Below are 17,119 nucleotides of genomic sequence, written 5' to 3' on the forward strand. Positions count from 1 at the left end.
TATAAAGCAAAGACTGTAAACACAGTTGAAAAGCTTTATTCTTCAAGATGGTTTGAAGTTACCTACTAAAATGTGTATTTCACTGGGGAGGGGACGGTATTTTTAATGGACTGATCTGTCAAAGAATCCATTTTCATAAAAAGGTAGTTTTAACACTTCCCAACTGCAGTCAATTATTTGTGCCTGAACAGGAAGAGGAGGAAGGAAATATGTTACTAATATCTTATATAGTCCATACTAAACTGCATATTTCTAATTTTTAAAAGATACTTTTCTTAGAAGACTATTTCATAAATAAAGGCTCTTAGAAACAGGTATTTCTTAAGGAAGTAATTTCTTTCAGGTATTTCTTTTTTAATGAAGTATCAACGTAGCTGAAAGCTATGAAAGCTGAATTTGTGGTACAGATTTTTAAACTTGGTCCTAGTTTAAGTCAACAGCAGTTGTTTTCCCCCTCCACTTCTTTAAATGAGTTTTGAAAATAATTCTATTATTTCCTCTTGAGTTTGACCAATATATGTTTTTATTCTCTCAACAATTAGTGTATCTTTTCTTGCCCACTCTATTCGAAGAACATTCCTACTATCAATCTCAAAAATATTTATAGAGCTGGGGAGTTTATGATATATGAGTAGCCTCAGATAACACAGTGGAAATGCATGCTGAAGAGTCCTCTCAGCTAACACAAACAGGCCTACACTGGACTAAATCCTGTTTGCAACCAGCCTGTTAAAATTTTAGATTTTATTAATTTGGTAAAACTAATCACTTTAATATGTAATGTTTAGGAAGGCACAGAGATAGATTTTCAGAAGTCAAAGACATTTAGGCATTGAAATGGGGCTTATTCAATCCAGACTGACTTCAGAAATAGGAGGACTTGTGGGCCAAAATTACTCATTCTCCTTTGATCACTGGTGAGCATATGCTGAAGTGAAATATCCTATGTCCACATATGTCTCCAGTGTGAGAGCACACAGAATGCTCTAAAGCATTTGTATTGTAGGAACCTATACAGAAACCACCATTTTAAAAGGGTTTTGAATCTCAGATAAATGACATTAAAATAAAAGTGAACACCTGTAAAGAATTTTAACTTTCTACCGTATACAGGTGGGTATTGTTTTTGGTCAGACTCCTGTGCAAAGATGTAGGCTAGGAGTGCTTATACAACCATTTTAACTGCAATGACCAAGGTCATTCAGGAGTGTGAGCAAACAGGCTTTATAAGTACAAGACTTGAAACACAGATCTGATAACTGGAGTATATCAAGCTCACTATATATTAAAGAGGCACTAAGATTTCTTGAGGGCACTTTCAGAAAGTGGAAAAGCAGCCCAAAGTTACCAATAGTAATTGGTGATCAGCAAAACTGGATTCTGGTCATACAATTAGCCTCATACTTACTGTGAAAGGCTTTTTAATCACTCTATTACAATTATCATGGTACATACATTTGTTCAAAGTTCAACATAAACTATAGCATGAGCATGCAGCCTTACTTCCATCTGTAAGTGTTCTTTAATGCATTGGTTCTTAATAGCAATAAAAAGCACCTACATCTGTTACAAAACCCTTTTTCATACATGATCTTAATACTTACTACCAGTTTTTACAATCATCTGTTTATGAAATAAAAGAACAATAGAATAATGGTGTTATTCATATATGAAGAGAATAGAAAAGCTGCCTAAAAAAAGGTTTAACTGAGCTGGGTGAGGTGATCTAAACTAATTGAAAAACACTACTTTTGAAAGTTACTTGCTAAGTAAAATTGCTTGGTAAAAGAAAGAGACAACAGTAAATACACTTTAAGTCAGTATCTTAGTAGACAGTACAAATAAAACTCCTCCATTCTTGGAAGTTTAAGACTTGGACTAAATAAAGTCTCCTTGTCTGATGTGGTAGCTGACCTTGCTTATAGGTGCACAAAAGAAGGTCTTACAGTAGGAGATATAAGACAGTGGACTTCAAAACTGTTGAGAGTATCACTGGGATGAACAAGCAGTAACAATTTCAGAGTTTTCTGAATAGCTTAACAAGAGCCTCTTGAAAAGTCATTGTTGCCCTTGAAAGAAGTTTCCTCTGGGAAGCACTGCCGTTGTACTTACAGCATTTATAATAGGTGATGGAGTACTGGCTTAGAGGATAGCCTGCTTTAAAAAAAATAATAAAAAAATCCTTTGGACAGTCTTTTCAAACCACATTTATCCACAGCATGAGAAAGCTCATTTATATTGAAGGTTTAATACTGGCTGAACTGTGATACTGAAGGTTTAGGATCAGGCACAGTGGTCAGACCATACTGGGATGTGACCAGAACTAAGAGTTGTGTTTAAATCTCATGTGCTGTTCTGTGGAGGTCTGCATTTGTGAGCTAGAAAATGAAAGTATTTGATGTAGAGCAGAAGTGTCCTAAGCAGGAAAAAAACAACTGCACAGGTGAATGCTTTGGTAAGAGTGTTCTGGAACTAAACAATAAATGGGCAAATACATGAAGGCAGTAGCTTAGACAAAAAGTGACCCTTCACTTGCAGACATCTGACAAAACTTCATATACCTCATTAATGCTAGGCTAATTTACACCAGCTGATGACCTGGCTCCAGGCAAAACCCAGAATTACTAGACACTAATGCAGAATAAAGGTGAAGGGCTGATGAAGTAAGCACCATTATGGAGGAGCAACATAATTTGGTTAAAGTGTTCTGTGGTTTTGCATTAGTATTTTCCAACAGCAGCAAATAGGCTATTTTTTACTATATCTCACCACCTTTTGGACACCCTAAATGAATGGTAAGCCCTTCTAGGAGTTCACTTCAAAGAATGCCCTAAATGGGAGCATTTTACGTACATACATACATACATACATACATATGTAAATAGTGCATTCTGTGTGAAGAAAATGTCAGTTACTGAACCAAAATCCACTAGGTGAGGACGTTGTGACTTTTGTTCTGAATTTATCATGAACCTCCAAAATTCCATTTTAAAACTCTGGTCTCTTCTGCTAAAAATCATTTTGCCACAAGCAACATATTCATCCTCTTGTGCTGTTAAGTCTGTGACAAAACCTTTAAGTGGGACCTCAAATCTTCACCCACACATCTTAGAATGCTCCTCTGAGCCCTCACTGCAACTCAGCTATGCTTGAATGACTTGGCTTAATGTCCACTCATCAGGTTAATTTTGCTGTCCCTCTCACTACAATAGGTTTGGAGCTGGATTGTGTACTTTACAAAAAAGCCCTGTGAATTCCCATTGTCCTTTTGCAGATCCTGTGCATTCTCCCCTTTCTGTCTCTCCTCCTGAGCCAAGTAAAGGTAGGTTGTCAAGGAAGGAGACATTCTATTTGTTCCTATAAGCTCCCCTAGAAGAGGTTTATTTGAATAAAAAACCCCTGAGGTGCAGCTTAGAGCTGCAAGGGAGAGAACAAAATAAAGGTGACTTTGGTGCAGACCAGAAAATTATGCTCCAGATTGGAGCCAGTGGATGGATGGGTCAAAGGAGGAAGAAGGCTGTACCTGAGACTGGGCTGGGCTGGTAAGGATGGCACAGATATATCCAGCTGCTCACTGTTCACTCTGCCATCTTGACACTGCTCTGGTTTTGACTCTTGGCCTCACTCTGGCCATAGGCTCACCTTCCACTGCAATTACATGTACATCATTCTTACTCTGTGGTAACCACAGTAACCAGACGTGGTGCAAGTCAAGGCACTCAGAAGCCTTGCTCAGATTTAGGGAATATAGCATATGGCTGACATTCATTCTGTGAACTTAGACTTGAGACTATTGAACTTTGGAAAAATTTCAGACAAGAACTATGGGAATAAATCTAGATCTAGAAAAGTACTTACCGTTGACCTGCTGTGTCTATACTGAGTTTATCAAAAGACAGTTTGGCTTAGTTTCCAGAATTCTGCAAGACAAAATTCTGTAAAGGAAGGATCAAAAGCCTGGGTGTGGACACAAGAAAGTTCAAGGCTGTTGATTGTCAAATTAAGGTAGAAATAGAAACCACTTATTTGTAATTGCCCATGAGCAGTGGTAGCAGCTTGGCTAAAGCAGGAAGCCAACATATGAAGAAATGCTCAATATTTAATTATGTTAGTTAAAAACCCCCAAACACAATATAGGACCAAGAACCTGATTTGGGGGGAGGGAGAGGCAACAGGAGGGGCCATTTACCTAAAATGATATCTATATTTTTAGATAGCCTTAATACAATTTGTCTAAAGTGCTTGGCTAGCTATCTCAGAACCATTACTGTGGTTGTGGAAAGCTATGGAATGTGATGGTTCTAGAACACTAAATAATCAGGAAAAAAAATCAGGAAATTAATAAATAAAGAATAAAAAGAGAGAAAAACCACAGACATGAGCTGGGCAGTTATGGAACAGTTGGTCTAATTTCAATTCCTGGAAAAATATATTGGAACAAATGAACTATTTTTAGAAGATACTAGGTTGATAAGTAACAACCCCAGACTTGTTAGGAGCTGACTGCATCAAACTGATCTTGTTTACTGTGGCAGGTTTAACAGGCTCATGGATGAGAAAATATGGATATAATTTAACTTAAGGGAAGATTTGATGTTTTTATGGGCAACTTGCATAAGTAAGCTCAGCAAACTTTGGACAAAATAATGCATGTGCAGGAGACCAGCTGAAGATGACATGCTCAAAGTGATTGTTATTATAACTACGAAACTGACTGGTGTCAAATCAGTTTCTGTGGGCACATACATTAATCCACCATAGAAATATACAGTTATAAATACATAAAAGTATAATTTTAAACTGCACACTTTGGGGGAAAAAGGACAGGGAACACCTCTGACCAATTCAGAACTCAAGAACCAAAGTCAGGCACATTACTCAGATTAATGTGGGCAAGTAAAGAATAAAGGGCTAAAATAATTAGGAAACAAATTAAGGTTAATATTTGTCCTGTGTAAGGAACAGTTCACTGCAAAAACACAGGAGAAGCAGCAGTTACCCAGCAGTCCTCTATAAAAGGACCTGGGGTTAGAGTGGATCACTAATTGAACATGAGTCAACACTGCCATACTCTTGTGAAAAAAGCAAACATACTGAGGTGTATAAACAGAAGTGCTGTAAGATATGTAAAATAAACCTTTCACTTTACTTAGTACTCATTAAAGCCTCTGCTAGGATACTTTGTCCATCTTGGAAATGATGCTTCAAGATCATATCTAGAGGTAGAAACATTGCAACAGATTCTGTGGGCAGCTGGTGGAACCTCCATAATTTCCCAATTCCTCAAAAGCACCTAAATACCTAGCAAGAATTGTTCAAGTATCAATAATACTTCCTGATCTACACATAACCAAAAGCCTCTTCAAGCCTTAATTTCCATAGGTTGATATTACTTAGAAGATCTGTGTAATCAAAAATGAATGTCTTATACCATAATTCTTGGTATAATAGCTTGGTAAGGAAGACTCTCCATGACTTCAATGTACTTGTATCAGCTAAAGGTCAGTGTCCTTAGTTACAAGAGTCAATCTGAATGGAAATTCACAAATATTCCAACCAATAATCACGCATCTTGCTGTAAAAATTGTATCTTTCCCACTAGAAGATATAGTACATTTTACTGAAAACCAAAAAGCTGGCATAATATAACTAAGAGAGGTGTGGAAGGAAATTGAATAATCAATCCTAAACTCTAACCAATAAAGAGTGAGGCTAAAAATGAAAGATGGGAAGAGTAATTTTATATCACAGACTCATCCTGCCGTTGCATATGGCAGGTTATATTAGAGCTGTTGGGAACTGAGTACATTCCTGGCTGTGGATGTTATAAAGCATTCATTCTGTACTAATTTCTTATCAAAATGAAATGCTGAAAAACATGTTTAGTTTCTGCAGCAGTTTCCAAACAACAGGCAGAAGAATGCTGGAACCCAGTGCACATGCCTTTCCCACGGGCAGCGATACCCTGGCAGGACCTATCAGCCCCGCCGCCGTACGGGGGAGGTCACTCCCCACAGTCCCTGCGACAAACAGCAGCTGCGGCGCTGCAAGGCACTCGTCAGGGCAATGGCATCTCAGAGGTTAAACGCTGGTACCACACGTTGTATAAAAGTAGACTTCGGCCCCTTTGAACCCGGAGCAGGTGTTGAGTCAGCTCTTTGCACCGAGGCCAAATCTCACAAGGCCAGGGAGCCAGCGCTGACAGGACATCCCGTCCGTCCGGCTCCCATGCCAGAGGATAGCGAGGGCGGACAAAGGGAATACGAACTGTAAAAGCCCGTGGCTATCCCACAGCCCAGAATAAAAGTAACTAAAAAATACAGTACGGGCTAGAAGAATATTGCAAACTGGTTCATGCCAGCGAGTCATGTGTTACTGTCCTCTGCTGCCTGAAGCAGGACCACTCCCACTCAGCAGGAGCCAGCCTGTGCTGCCGAAGCTGTGAATAGCACTCAGGGATCCCCTTTGTGCAGAGCAGGAAGAGCCAGGAGGTCTATCTCAGTTACCGGGCAGTCTCCATGGCACACTCTGTGCAATTCCTAAGGCGACCTGAAGTGAAAAGCACACTCTGTTTTAAATTTGGTATGCTGTTTCTGATTTAGCACAGAGGATATTAAATCACTGCCCAGCTGTTTTATGTACATATATTCTTATTCACCATAGAAAACCTAATTTTGTGTACACACTATCTACAGGTAGGACTACAGTAATAAAACATACAGAGGCACACACAAGTAGTGGCTCCCCCACCTCCCTCGATCTGAATGGGGCCCCCAACCATCTGAGGTAGGGTGCATGTGACTGAAGTGGCAGTTGTAAAGAAATGCTGCTTTTTAGAAAGTAAATCTTAGCTCCTTGTCTAAATTTAGCTCTGTGGAGTCATCAGAGAGAAAGTGAGGTATCACTATTTATGGGAAATAGTTTATACTTGCTCTGCAAGCTAATGCAGTCCAATTCACCTCCCAAAGCTGTGCAGTGAGTCATGAGCCCAGCAGCATTCACACACCCATTATGCAACAGGGAGGCAGAAACTCTGGCTCACTCGCTTTTCCCTTTTCTTCTGGGATATTCTTGAGAAACAGCTCAGAAACAGTTCAGAATAATGACATTCCTATGAATCAGATAGTGACTGGTGTGGATAAAACAAACTACACCATAGAGGATATGAAAAAAAAAAAAGTCTACTTCAAACTAAGCATTTCATTTCTTCTCTTTAGCATGTATCCAAGCTCAGGAATTTGAAAGGTACTCCATGTCAAAGCTAAATCTATGCAGCTGGGAATAGCTGCCAGAAAAATTATTTTTCTCCTCTATCAATCCAAAGATTTATTGCATTGGATCTAGCACATTGTATAGCTGAAAGGAGAGTGGGAGCAGTGAAGTTATTCACAGGAAAACTTTTGGGTTTTTTTTGTTTCCTATTCAATCATCCAATTGACCAAATTAATTTTATGGCCACGTGATTCACTGATTCAACCCACAGGAAGTAGGACAAACCATTTAGGTGTCAAGGCTCAGTTACATCAGTTTAGCTACAAAGTGAAATTGCACTCTCATTTATTCTCTCAACTAAGCCATTATAACCACCGAGGCAGATCTAGGCTGTGTCACATACTACACGCATTTCTCAGAAGCCCAGACCTGCAGTTCATGCTTAAACCTTGTGAAAATACCTCTTACATATCTCTTTCAAAAAGATTTGAGTATTTTTCCATGGCAATTTTTGTTTTTCCACTACTAATTCTGAAGTATTCATTATTCAGCAGAGAAGTCAGTGGTAATACACACAAACCAATTGTAATTTACAACTTCAAACGTTTCCAACAACACTGAATTATTTCTCATTGTGTGCATGACTAGCTAACATCAGAATATCTTAGTCATCTTAATGTGACCTTAATCTTGTTGTCTCTATTGTCTCTGAATTCTGAGTTCTGAACCATGAAATGTGTGAGCTTTTATTTTTGGATTTTGCTTGGATTTTTCTCCTTTTCTTCTTATAACATGCTAACAGGGGCTTGTACCCTCTCAAAGCATACAAGCAACAACAGACAACACCCAGTTACACTCATTGATCTGTTAAGGGCAATATGCAACAATTACATTGCTTCGTGTATTATTTACCTTCTATTCAATTCTTTCAATATGTTAAAAAAATAGACAAAAGTTAGCAACCACCATTGTGTATTTATGCTGCATTTTGATATTAAGGAATCATCCCTGTCCAGCCCTGCAGGAGCCACCGTGGCAGTCACACTCACCCACCTGAGCTGGCACTAAGACCCTTTGCAGCTACACCCCACACTCACAGTCACACCAGGCTTCCTCACCTGATTACCCCAGGTCTCCCATAGCAGAGTCTCAGATATCCAGCTCCTTAAAATAATTAAATCGTGGTGCAATAACTACATATCAAAATAACAGCTCAAGCTGGTGCCTCCGAGGAAGGACCCTGAGCAAAGCAATCCCTGGACTTTTGTACCCTCACAGTCCAAGCAGGAGAAAGCCTGGGGGTTGTCAGCTCCTGCCCTATCTGTCAGTGTCCCGTCCCCTGGCCCGGCCACAGGTCCCCAGCCCTTGGTTGTGCAAAGGGTCGGCAGCTCCCGGGCTCTTGCCTCGGGCTCTCCCCACCTGCGGCTCCCTCTGCAGCTGCTCACGGAGAGACCCGCACTGAACGGGCTCCTCAGCACTGGCTAAGCTAATGTACACATCCTTTAAGCAGGAGTTGTCAATATGCGGTCATCTATATTTCTTAGCCAGCTTTTAAAAAAATGTATCAACCAAGTATACTTGACATTTCAATTTTACAAATTCCCTTCTTCCATATTTTCTCTCTTCCTGACAATTATCAAAATTATATTAGTCCAGTGACTGCCTAAACCACAGCCTAAGGTGGGGGTGGTGAGAAATTACTGCAAAAGAGTTAGAACAGAGATTTTCTTGGGTTATAACACCAGCTGCCTCAGGGCTTCCTTAACATTATGAAAACAAACTATGACAATAATCTGTGCCATGGCTTTGACATTATGATTTCAGCCAAACCAGCAGTTTCCAAACTGTTGCCAATGCATCTTCAGTGTGTCCCAGAATGGCAGCAGTGAAGTGTCTCACGTGCCTTCTCTCTGATGAGGGTTAAAGAAAAGGAACGCAGACCATGCCTGGAACACAGGCAACACCTATATCACATGTACCAGAGGGTACACTCTCCTATGATATAGGGACATATCAAGTTACCCATTTGGGAACACGACCAGAGTACTCATTTTAAATACAGAAAGTGCACACTAATTCAAAATGAAAGAGAAACCACAACCTGTGCAAAAAACCCAATTCTGGTTTTTGCTGTGCAGATTACCAGAGATACCCGGCACAACACACAGTATAGTACCCTTGTCTTACATTGGTGTAAGTATAGGATGGTTTGAGGTGACTCTAAACAGCTACTCTTCACAGAACAAAAATTACTCCTGCTGCCATGCAGGCAGCAGTGAAACAGGTTTTCAATGGTTATTAAGGTAAGCCATAGTATTAAGCATGATTTATAATCCTGTCGTTCTTACGACATGTTAGGAAAGTCTCAGTACAGAAATATCCACAAGGTTTAAAAAAATGATCTGTCATCACCATACTTCAGAGTGTTGGTATACAGTTCTCAGTTACCTTCTAATAGGCACGTCAAAGGTTTCAAAATAGACACAAATTTCCCAGTGGATGAATTATAAAGCAGGTCTCATATTACTGCAGCTGGTGCTACAAGTAATACATGTATCAGTATAATCACATTTTTTCTGGTTAATTTGAGACATATATAGTTTCTACTGTAATGATACATTTGTTGCAAATATAAGCAGCAGAGTTAAAAAAAAAAAAAGCACACAACAAAGTCACTATCCTGAGCTCTCATCAATCAGACAAGAGAAAGCAAGAAAAGCAAGAGCAGGGAGCACAGCCCTGCCTAGCAGGAAGTAATTGTTTGCAGTGAAAGTGAGGTGAAATGCAGATATAAACGTAAAACCACAAGTGCAGTGATTATAAGGTTTTCACCTCCATAGCTCAGTGGAATAAAAAGACAAAAAAATTCAAAATAAATTCATTATTTGGCTCTAGAAGTGATAAACTTAACAAAACTCCAGTGCAGGCAACTTACCTGCACTGGAAATTGCTATGAGTAACACCACTTGCAGTACACAATACATAAACTTCTGTCTTTCAATTTCTTCCTCCTTATTAATCAAGACAGTTTAATCCAGTGTACTTATACATGCCTTTTCTCCTATTTTATACATTGCTGAATGTTGTTTTAAACCTGCATAGCTGCAATGTGTAGGTGTTAACTATGTAAGCAGTTATAAGGAAGAATGAGACGATTCACATTCTATACAAAAAAAGGTTGGATACTATTTTCCTTTTCTGAAATACAAAGCAGAATTACACTTATTTGAATAGAATTCTAGTTGCTAGTTTGTCATTATTGTCATTATTGAATAAAATATGAGGCTGATCTTATCCAGGCAACGCAGACTGCACTGACCAGAGGCTTTTGCTGTAGGAAGTGTAACCTGTGGATGGAATACCTTTCCAGTGATGCTGCTTATTACTGTGCCAGAGCCTGCTATTTTTCAGACCCCCAGTCTGTGCCTGCATAACAATTAGTGAGGTTTAGCTTTTGGCTCCTCCCCTGTGTTACCTATTTCTAGATGTGCGAACATTCCACGATGGAACCAACTGTATATTTAGAGAAATTTGAGAAATCTGTTCACCTTTGCATCTCAGCTGTCCAGGGCTCAAAGCACAAAAATGTCCTAAGCAGTCACAAGGCAATAGCTGACTTTTCAGAGGCTTAGGGGCTGCATTCACAAGGTACAGAGGTTTTGAAGAGCAGCAAGGTGCTCACAGTACTGGCTCCCCCTCCACAACTGCCTCCCCCCTCATCTCTTCCAAGTAGTTCTCTGTTACACTATCCCATCTCATGAACAAAGGCACTATAACCAAGAAGTGTTTGAAGTCACTCATGGAAAACACTGGGTGTAAAGACTAGTTATTTATATTCCATTATTATATCCATTAATATATTAGTAGCCAATATATTTTTGACTATTATCTATTTAAGGTAATTTTTCTCTCTGAAGGAGTCAGGTAGGTCTACTCAAACTCATACAGCTACCACTGGGCCTCTTCCCTTTTGAAGATCGTAATAAGGGTTAGGGTTCAATGTGAAGCCATTTTCATTTAAAGCAAAAGCTCCAGGACACAATTACAGCTGGAGACAGCGACTTCAAACAAACTGTGTGTGAGAATGGAGGGGCCTCAGAGGATTCTTTGGGGCATGACTGAAGCCCATTTGAGAAGTCTTGGTACTTTCTTTACAAATAGTTAGTTCTCAGATCAAAATCACATGCAGCAAAAGGCACTATGCAAAGAGTCAAAATATTTTATTGACTATGCTAACTGGCTTGCTGATCTTGAGATTTTTCAGGGATACTTTTTTTAGGAGAAATTATTTTGATCCCATTACTTCAAGTTCTTTTAGTGGTTTATCTGTATCATCCTCTGTGCCTTCTTATCCACGTGAGCTGGCCCTGGGCTGGCTGGCAGGAGAAGCCGTGCAGGGGCAGGGGCCTGCCATGGCTCCCCATTGTTGCAGACGCATGCACCAGCTCAGCACTGCCCCGCTCTGCACTCTAAATCCCTGCTTTTGTGTTCCCTCCCGGCCAGAGATAGCTGCTCTCAGCAGCCTCCTTGCCTGGAGCACTGAGACAAAGAAATGTACAACTGCATGGTTATGCTTCATGACTCAGCTGAAAAGACACAAGTCAAACAGCAACCTCCTCAGAACAACCAGAGCTGCATATTAACCATCCATCTGTGCATGCTGCTGCGACTTTGCGTCATATTTTGTGATTCAGAAGAATTAAAACACACACAGAGGAAGAGGAAACCCGTAGAGAGGTTTATTTTTACCTCCTGTAGGAAGACATCTGCCTTTGTAAATGTGTTTGTACAGGCTGCACATGCTCTGAACAGCGAAACTTTCATCTGGGCTTCAAAGTGGCACACTTACTATTTAACTTTCATTGAGCAGAAGCAGACAGATGGATTTAGTTTGGAATTTTGTTTTGGTCTGTAGCTTTTTTTTTTAATTTAACTATTAGATCCTCAGTTAGAAGTAAAGCCAGCTGCTTATAATTGAATTCCAGCAATTCAAACTGGTTGCTTGTATTTGGACCACTTGTTTAATACAGTTGGTATTTCAACAGTCAAGAGCAACCTTTGAAGTTAGCACCCTGTTAAGAGGAGAGCTGGGGGAGGAATCAGTTTCTGCGGCTTGTGATTGTGTATGTTCTTAGAACTGATGAGGAAGATGGCTCTGGATTGATTTTCACAGGCTGCTTCAAGCAAGAAGGGATAATTTGAATCCCAAGAATGTTGCAATGCATGCAAAGTTACAGATATCTATGACATCTAAGCTTGAGTGAACACACTTCACACACACTTGGGGGTAGTGAAAACCTCAGTTGCTGCCGAGGTCTAGAAACAGTTCTGCCCACAGATGCCCATTTGTAACATTAAAGGTGCCAGCTGCAGCTACACAGGTCTTTGATAAACAGCTCCCTCATACTCCTGTTTTCTTTCTAAATCTTTCACAGTTCCACAAACATTGTGCAGTCCTTATTCTCAGGGCTTGAGGATCAGAGGACTGACAAGGTCGGCTGTTCACAAGTGTCAGCCACCCCTCTTCTTTCAAAACAGGGAGGAAGTGTTGATTATTTGATTCCACATCCTCCCCCATTTGTGATAGAAAAGGGAACAAGGCTGATTTCCACCTTCTACCTGGAGGAATTTAAGCCTGTGTCTCCCATGAGAGGGAGAGGTTATGCCTGAGACAGAGAACTGTGGGTTCTGTTGCTGGCAACATGCACTTTACCAGTTTATGTATGATAGCATAGCTTTGCCACTTGCAAATCTGGTTTTAGGTCATACTACAGCAAAATAACTTAGCAGATGCTTCGCTCTCAACAGCTGCTTTAAGTACACTGGCATCAAGATGACTCTGCAGAGAGATGTTAAATTATCACCACCATCCCCGTGTGAATATCCTTGCACAATGTGATCCTTCTCTACTGCTATGTATCTTGTATTCAACAGTTTACTTTCAAAATCATGCAGAGGTGCTCAGCAATTCTACCAACTATGTATTAACAAGTCAAATATCTTGATTTCCATTCTCTCCACAAAAGAGCTTTTTTAAGCTTAAGCAGAAGCTATTTTCACAGCAGAAAATATCAAGGTAAGTAACTACATCGGAAGCAAATTCCAAAATATGCTCACCTCTAAATACAAAATAAAAAAGACAGACTGCACTAACTAAACAGCATTCCAGACAAGAAATTAGCCTTTCCATAGCCATTCCAACTTAATTTATAGTTCAACTCAACAGCTGAACCAGTTATCTAATTATGGATCTTTTTAAATGTCCTTCAAGCAGGACTCTTGCTTAATCTCCCTCAAATGAATATATGAAAAAATTATTTTCTTTCCCCCCCATTAGCAGAGATTGTTTAAACTTGTAAATACAGAAGGCATTCTTGTTCTGCATGAAGCCCAGATGGTCAGGGAAAAAGGAGTGGGAGAAAAATAGTTGGGGTTTTTTCTTTCACATTTCCCTCTATCCCCCAATCAAAACCAAACAAACTTGCTGTCTGCTTATCTATTGACTCTTCTCATCTAGTAAGATGATTTCGAAATAGAAGATTAGTCATTTACTGCTAGAATACTTCAGATGAAGAGGTAGAAATATCAACAGAACCATGTTTTCCATCAGAAAACGTGACAATACGTCTGACTGAGCTAACTTATTTAGTAAAGTACAATGGAATTTAATTTAGCAAAAGACCAGAAGAAATCATATATTCATCTCCTACTCTGAAGCAGCCATATGGAAGCTACTGTATACTACAAAAAAAAGATTTTAAGAAATTTCTTTAATGAAATTTCCTTCCAAGAACACATTATCAAAGGCTATTACCACTTTTCACTCAACTCTACTCTATAGCAAATACATCCTTTGAAGAAAGGGGAAGGCAAACAATTTTGGCATAATAAGCCACACTTTCTTTCCATTGTTATGCCTTGGGTAACTCCAAGACACCTTCACTTGCAGTATGTTGCACCCTGGTACAGGATATATTGCAGTAAGAGCAAAGTTTCCCTTGTTCTGAAGTTAATCTGTGTTCATTTGAAAATGTACATCAATTCATGAACCTTCTTTAATTACTCAGCTAGCTGAGCTCTCATGTTTTGTGTCTGATCCAGGCCTGAACTCTACCAACATGCAATCTTAGTAAGTGTACTGTGGAGAAATGAAAGTCAATTCCAAAGTTTGGAGCGTACACAGGATATGGAAAAGCAACACATGCAACTCTTTTAGAACATCACTTATTAACTGATAAGGCCAAACAGTTAAAATTTCACATGGAAGTAACTTTCCTCAAAGAAATGCAATTTTCACTATATTGAGTTATGACTCCTTTGAGAACTACATTGGCCAGATGTGTATTGGAGCGTCTGAGCAATTACCAAGTGTTATGTTAAGTCAGATCAATGGTGTTACACACAATAAAACCCTGGTTTCTGTGTCAGGGATGTGAATCACACAGATGCAGCTTTAGTTTAAAATGTATGACCAACCACCATTATGGCAGCTTTATGAAGGAGGAGAAGTAGAAATGTTGCAGTGGGATTTAATTGGGTCTCCAGTGTCTCACTCAAGAGAGTGTTATTTTATCCTCTGGCATGCCTTTGTGCGCCCCACCTCTGCCATTTGCTACACAATGCAATTTAAATAACTGCTGGTGTCTTCTTACATTTCTTTTTCTAGCTGTTTGAAACACACAAAATATTAATAACTAACACCTTAACATAAAAAAGGTCCTGGGAGCTACCGGCAACTCTGCTGGGTGAAGGGCAAGAAATTCAAATAAAGAGAACTCCTTGTTTTACTCTAGCATTTAACATGGCAAGAATTACTTCTGCAACAGACTATATACATCTGATAAATAGTAAATAAAGAAACCCTTTCTTAAGCTATATTTGAGCACTACAAACATATGGTCAATTAGATACAGAATTGTAGAAATATGAATAGCTCTATTATGAGTGAAGCATGAAGAAAGCAAATCAGCAAAGCTTTAAGTTGGCTCTATCATTTTCTGATTAGTTAAATAAATGCATTTTAGAAAAACAGGCTTATTATATTTATTTATATAAAAGAGGCCAAATAGGAGACCACATGAGGTCCTCTTCATAACTTTAGGATTTTCTACTTTGCTGTTGGTGAATATGCTAGTGCTAGTGTGGTGATTTCCTCCCCATGGGCACAGAAACAGCAAAATGTGTTAATACCAAATCATTCATGTCACATTATATCCTTTCCTTAGCTTCAAGGCAGACAAAATTTCCTCAGGATAACAATTCAGGCCAGTATAATGGAGATATAAATAATTTGGGCTTGTATTAATGGAGACAGCATTTTTACTGACAGGTCTCAGAAAAGGATTTGGCCAACCTACAATTGTTTGAGTGATAATTGCTTTGATCAATTTTATGTGATTTAATTGATCTTAAATAATATAAATTAAGAGTAGACATTCAGCTTTTTGAGATTCAGGTGCACAGGAGAAATGGGAGACCCTCTCAAAACGCTACTTACTGCAAGAGTTAACAAAACACAGTAGCAGTGTTTTAGTTGTGATGGTTGAGCTCAAAATATGAAGGAGGAAGCCTAAAATTTAAAAACATGTCTTTTTTCTCTGAAGCTCTAAGTAATCTAAGAGAAGATACCACCTTTCCACACAAATTGTGTCTCACATATCTGTGGGATGTACAGGCTTCCTCATCCATGGTTTTCCTTCCTGAAAAATGCTAAAAATATTGGAAAACCCATTAAAGTCAAAGCTAGTTCATTTGTCATGGAACCAAACATTCCCCCACAGCAAAAGAGGAGAAACTGGCAAATAAGTGAATAAATGATTGAGAGGAGAAGCCAGACAAAAGATACATCACAGGAACAACTCAATTTCTGGGAAATCAACCAAGATGACCCTTTCACAGAGCAAATGCAGTTGTTACCAGTTACAGAGGAACATGTAGATGGGGAAGCACCAAGCACTATGTATTATGGTGACTTATATGAACCTTCACTAGGTTAGCATTTAAAAGACCTACCTAAGTTAACTTGTATTTTTGGATGTCAAATACTTTGGACTTCTGTAAGGTACCTGACTGATGCTTTGTACCCTCAGAACAAAGAAGTAGTGAACTGAAAACCACACCCATTACTTTATGGCATTTCATCTTTTGCAAAGCAGGAGGAAGGCACTTTGTCAGGCTGCAAGAGACCATGATTCAGATCTCAGGCAATACCCATGTCACACGCTGTAGGATGTTCTAAGAAGGTAATCCATCTCTGTTTCTAATGTTGACAGAAATTGGCACTAAATGTTAAAAAAAAAGAAATTTAAGCAGAACTGTGTCAGAAGCAGACACTGAAGAGAAAGCACTTAAAAATACCTGACAACACTAAGACAATGCTCCCAAAGCAGTGGTTCAACTCCTGCTCTGAAATGGGTGAAATCTGTTTTTGAACTGACTTCCCTTATTCCAGGCGGACATCCTAGAGGGTTCTTCATGGAACAGAGAGCACAACTTACTCTGGTACTTCTTACCTGTTAAGGAAATGCAGCAAGAAATAACAGTCATGGGATTGTTTCAGGAGAAGAGTCACCCCAAAAATCAGGTCAATTTCTGTGAAGATCCTGTGTCACACCCTTGTTATCCCTGAAAAAACAGAATATGAGAAACGTCTTTGAACAGATGAAACTGGCTGAGAGAACCATGCAAACAGTAGTGTGGCAATGCAATAAAATATAATGATTAGCATAAAATATTTTGACAGCTTTTTCTAATAGATTTTCATTTTTTGCAAGCATGACACAGAAAGGTAACTCTTAAGGGGCTTTTTCGGGATATTCCTGCTTGTCATGTGTTAAAAGCCTCACTGAATCAGGAATCCCACCATATATTCTGATACTTTCAAAAATGAAATCAGAAATAGCTGTAT

Source organism: Zonotrichia leucophrys, chromosome 3 (assembly GCF_028769735.1).
Source record: "Zonotrichia leucophrys gambelii isolate GWCS_2022_RI chromosome 3, RI_Zleu_2.0, whole genome shotgun sequence".
NCBI lineage: Eukaryota > Metazoa > Chordata > Aves > Passeriformes > Passerellidae > Zonotrichia > Zonotrichia leucophrys.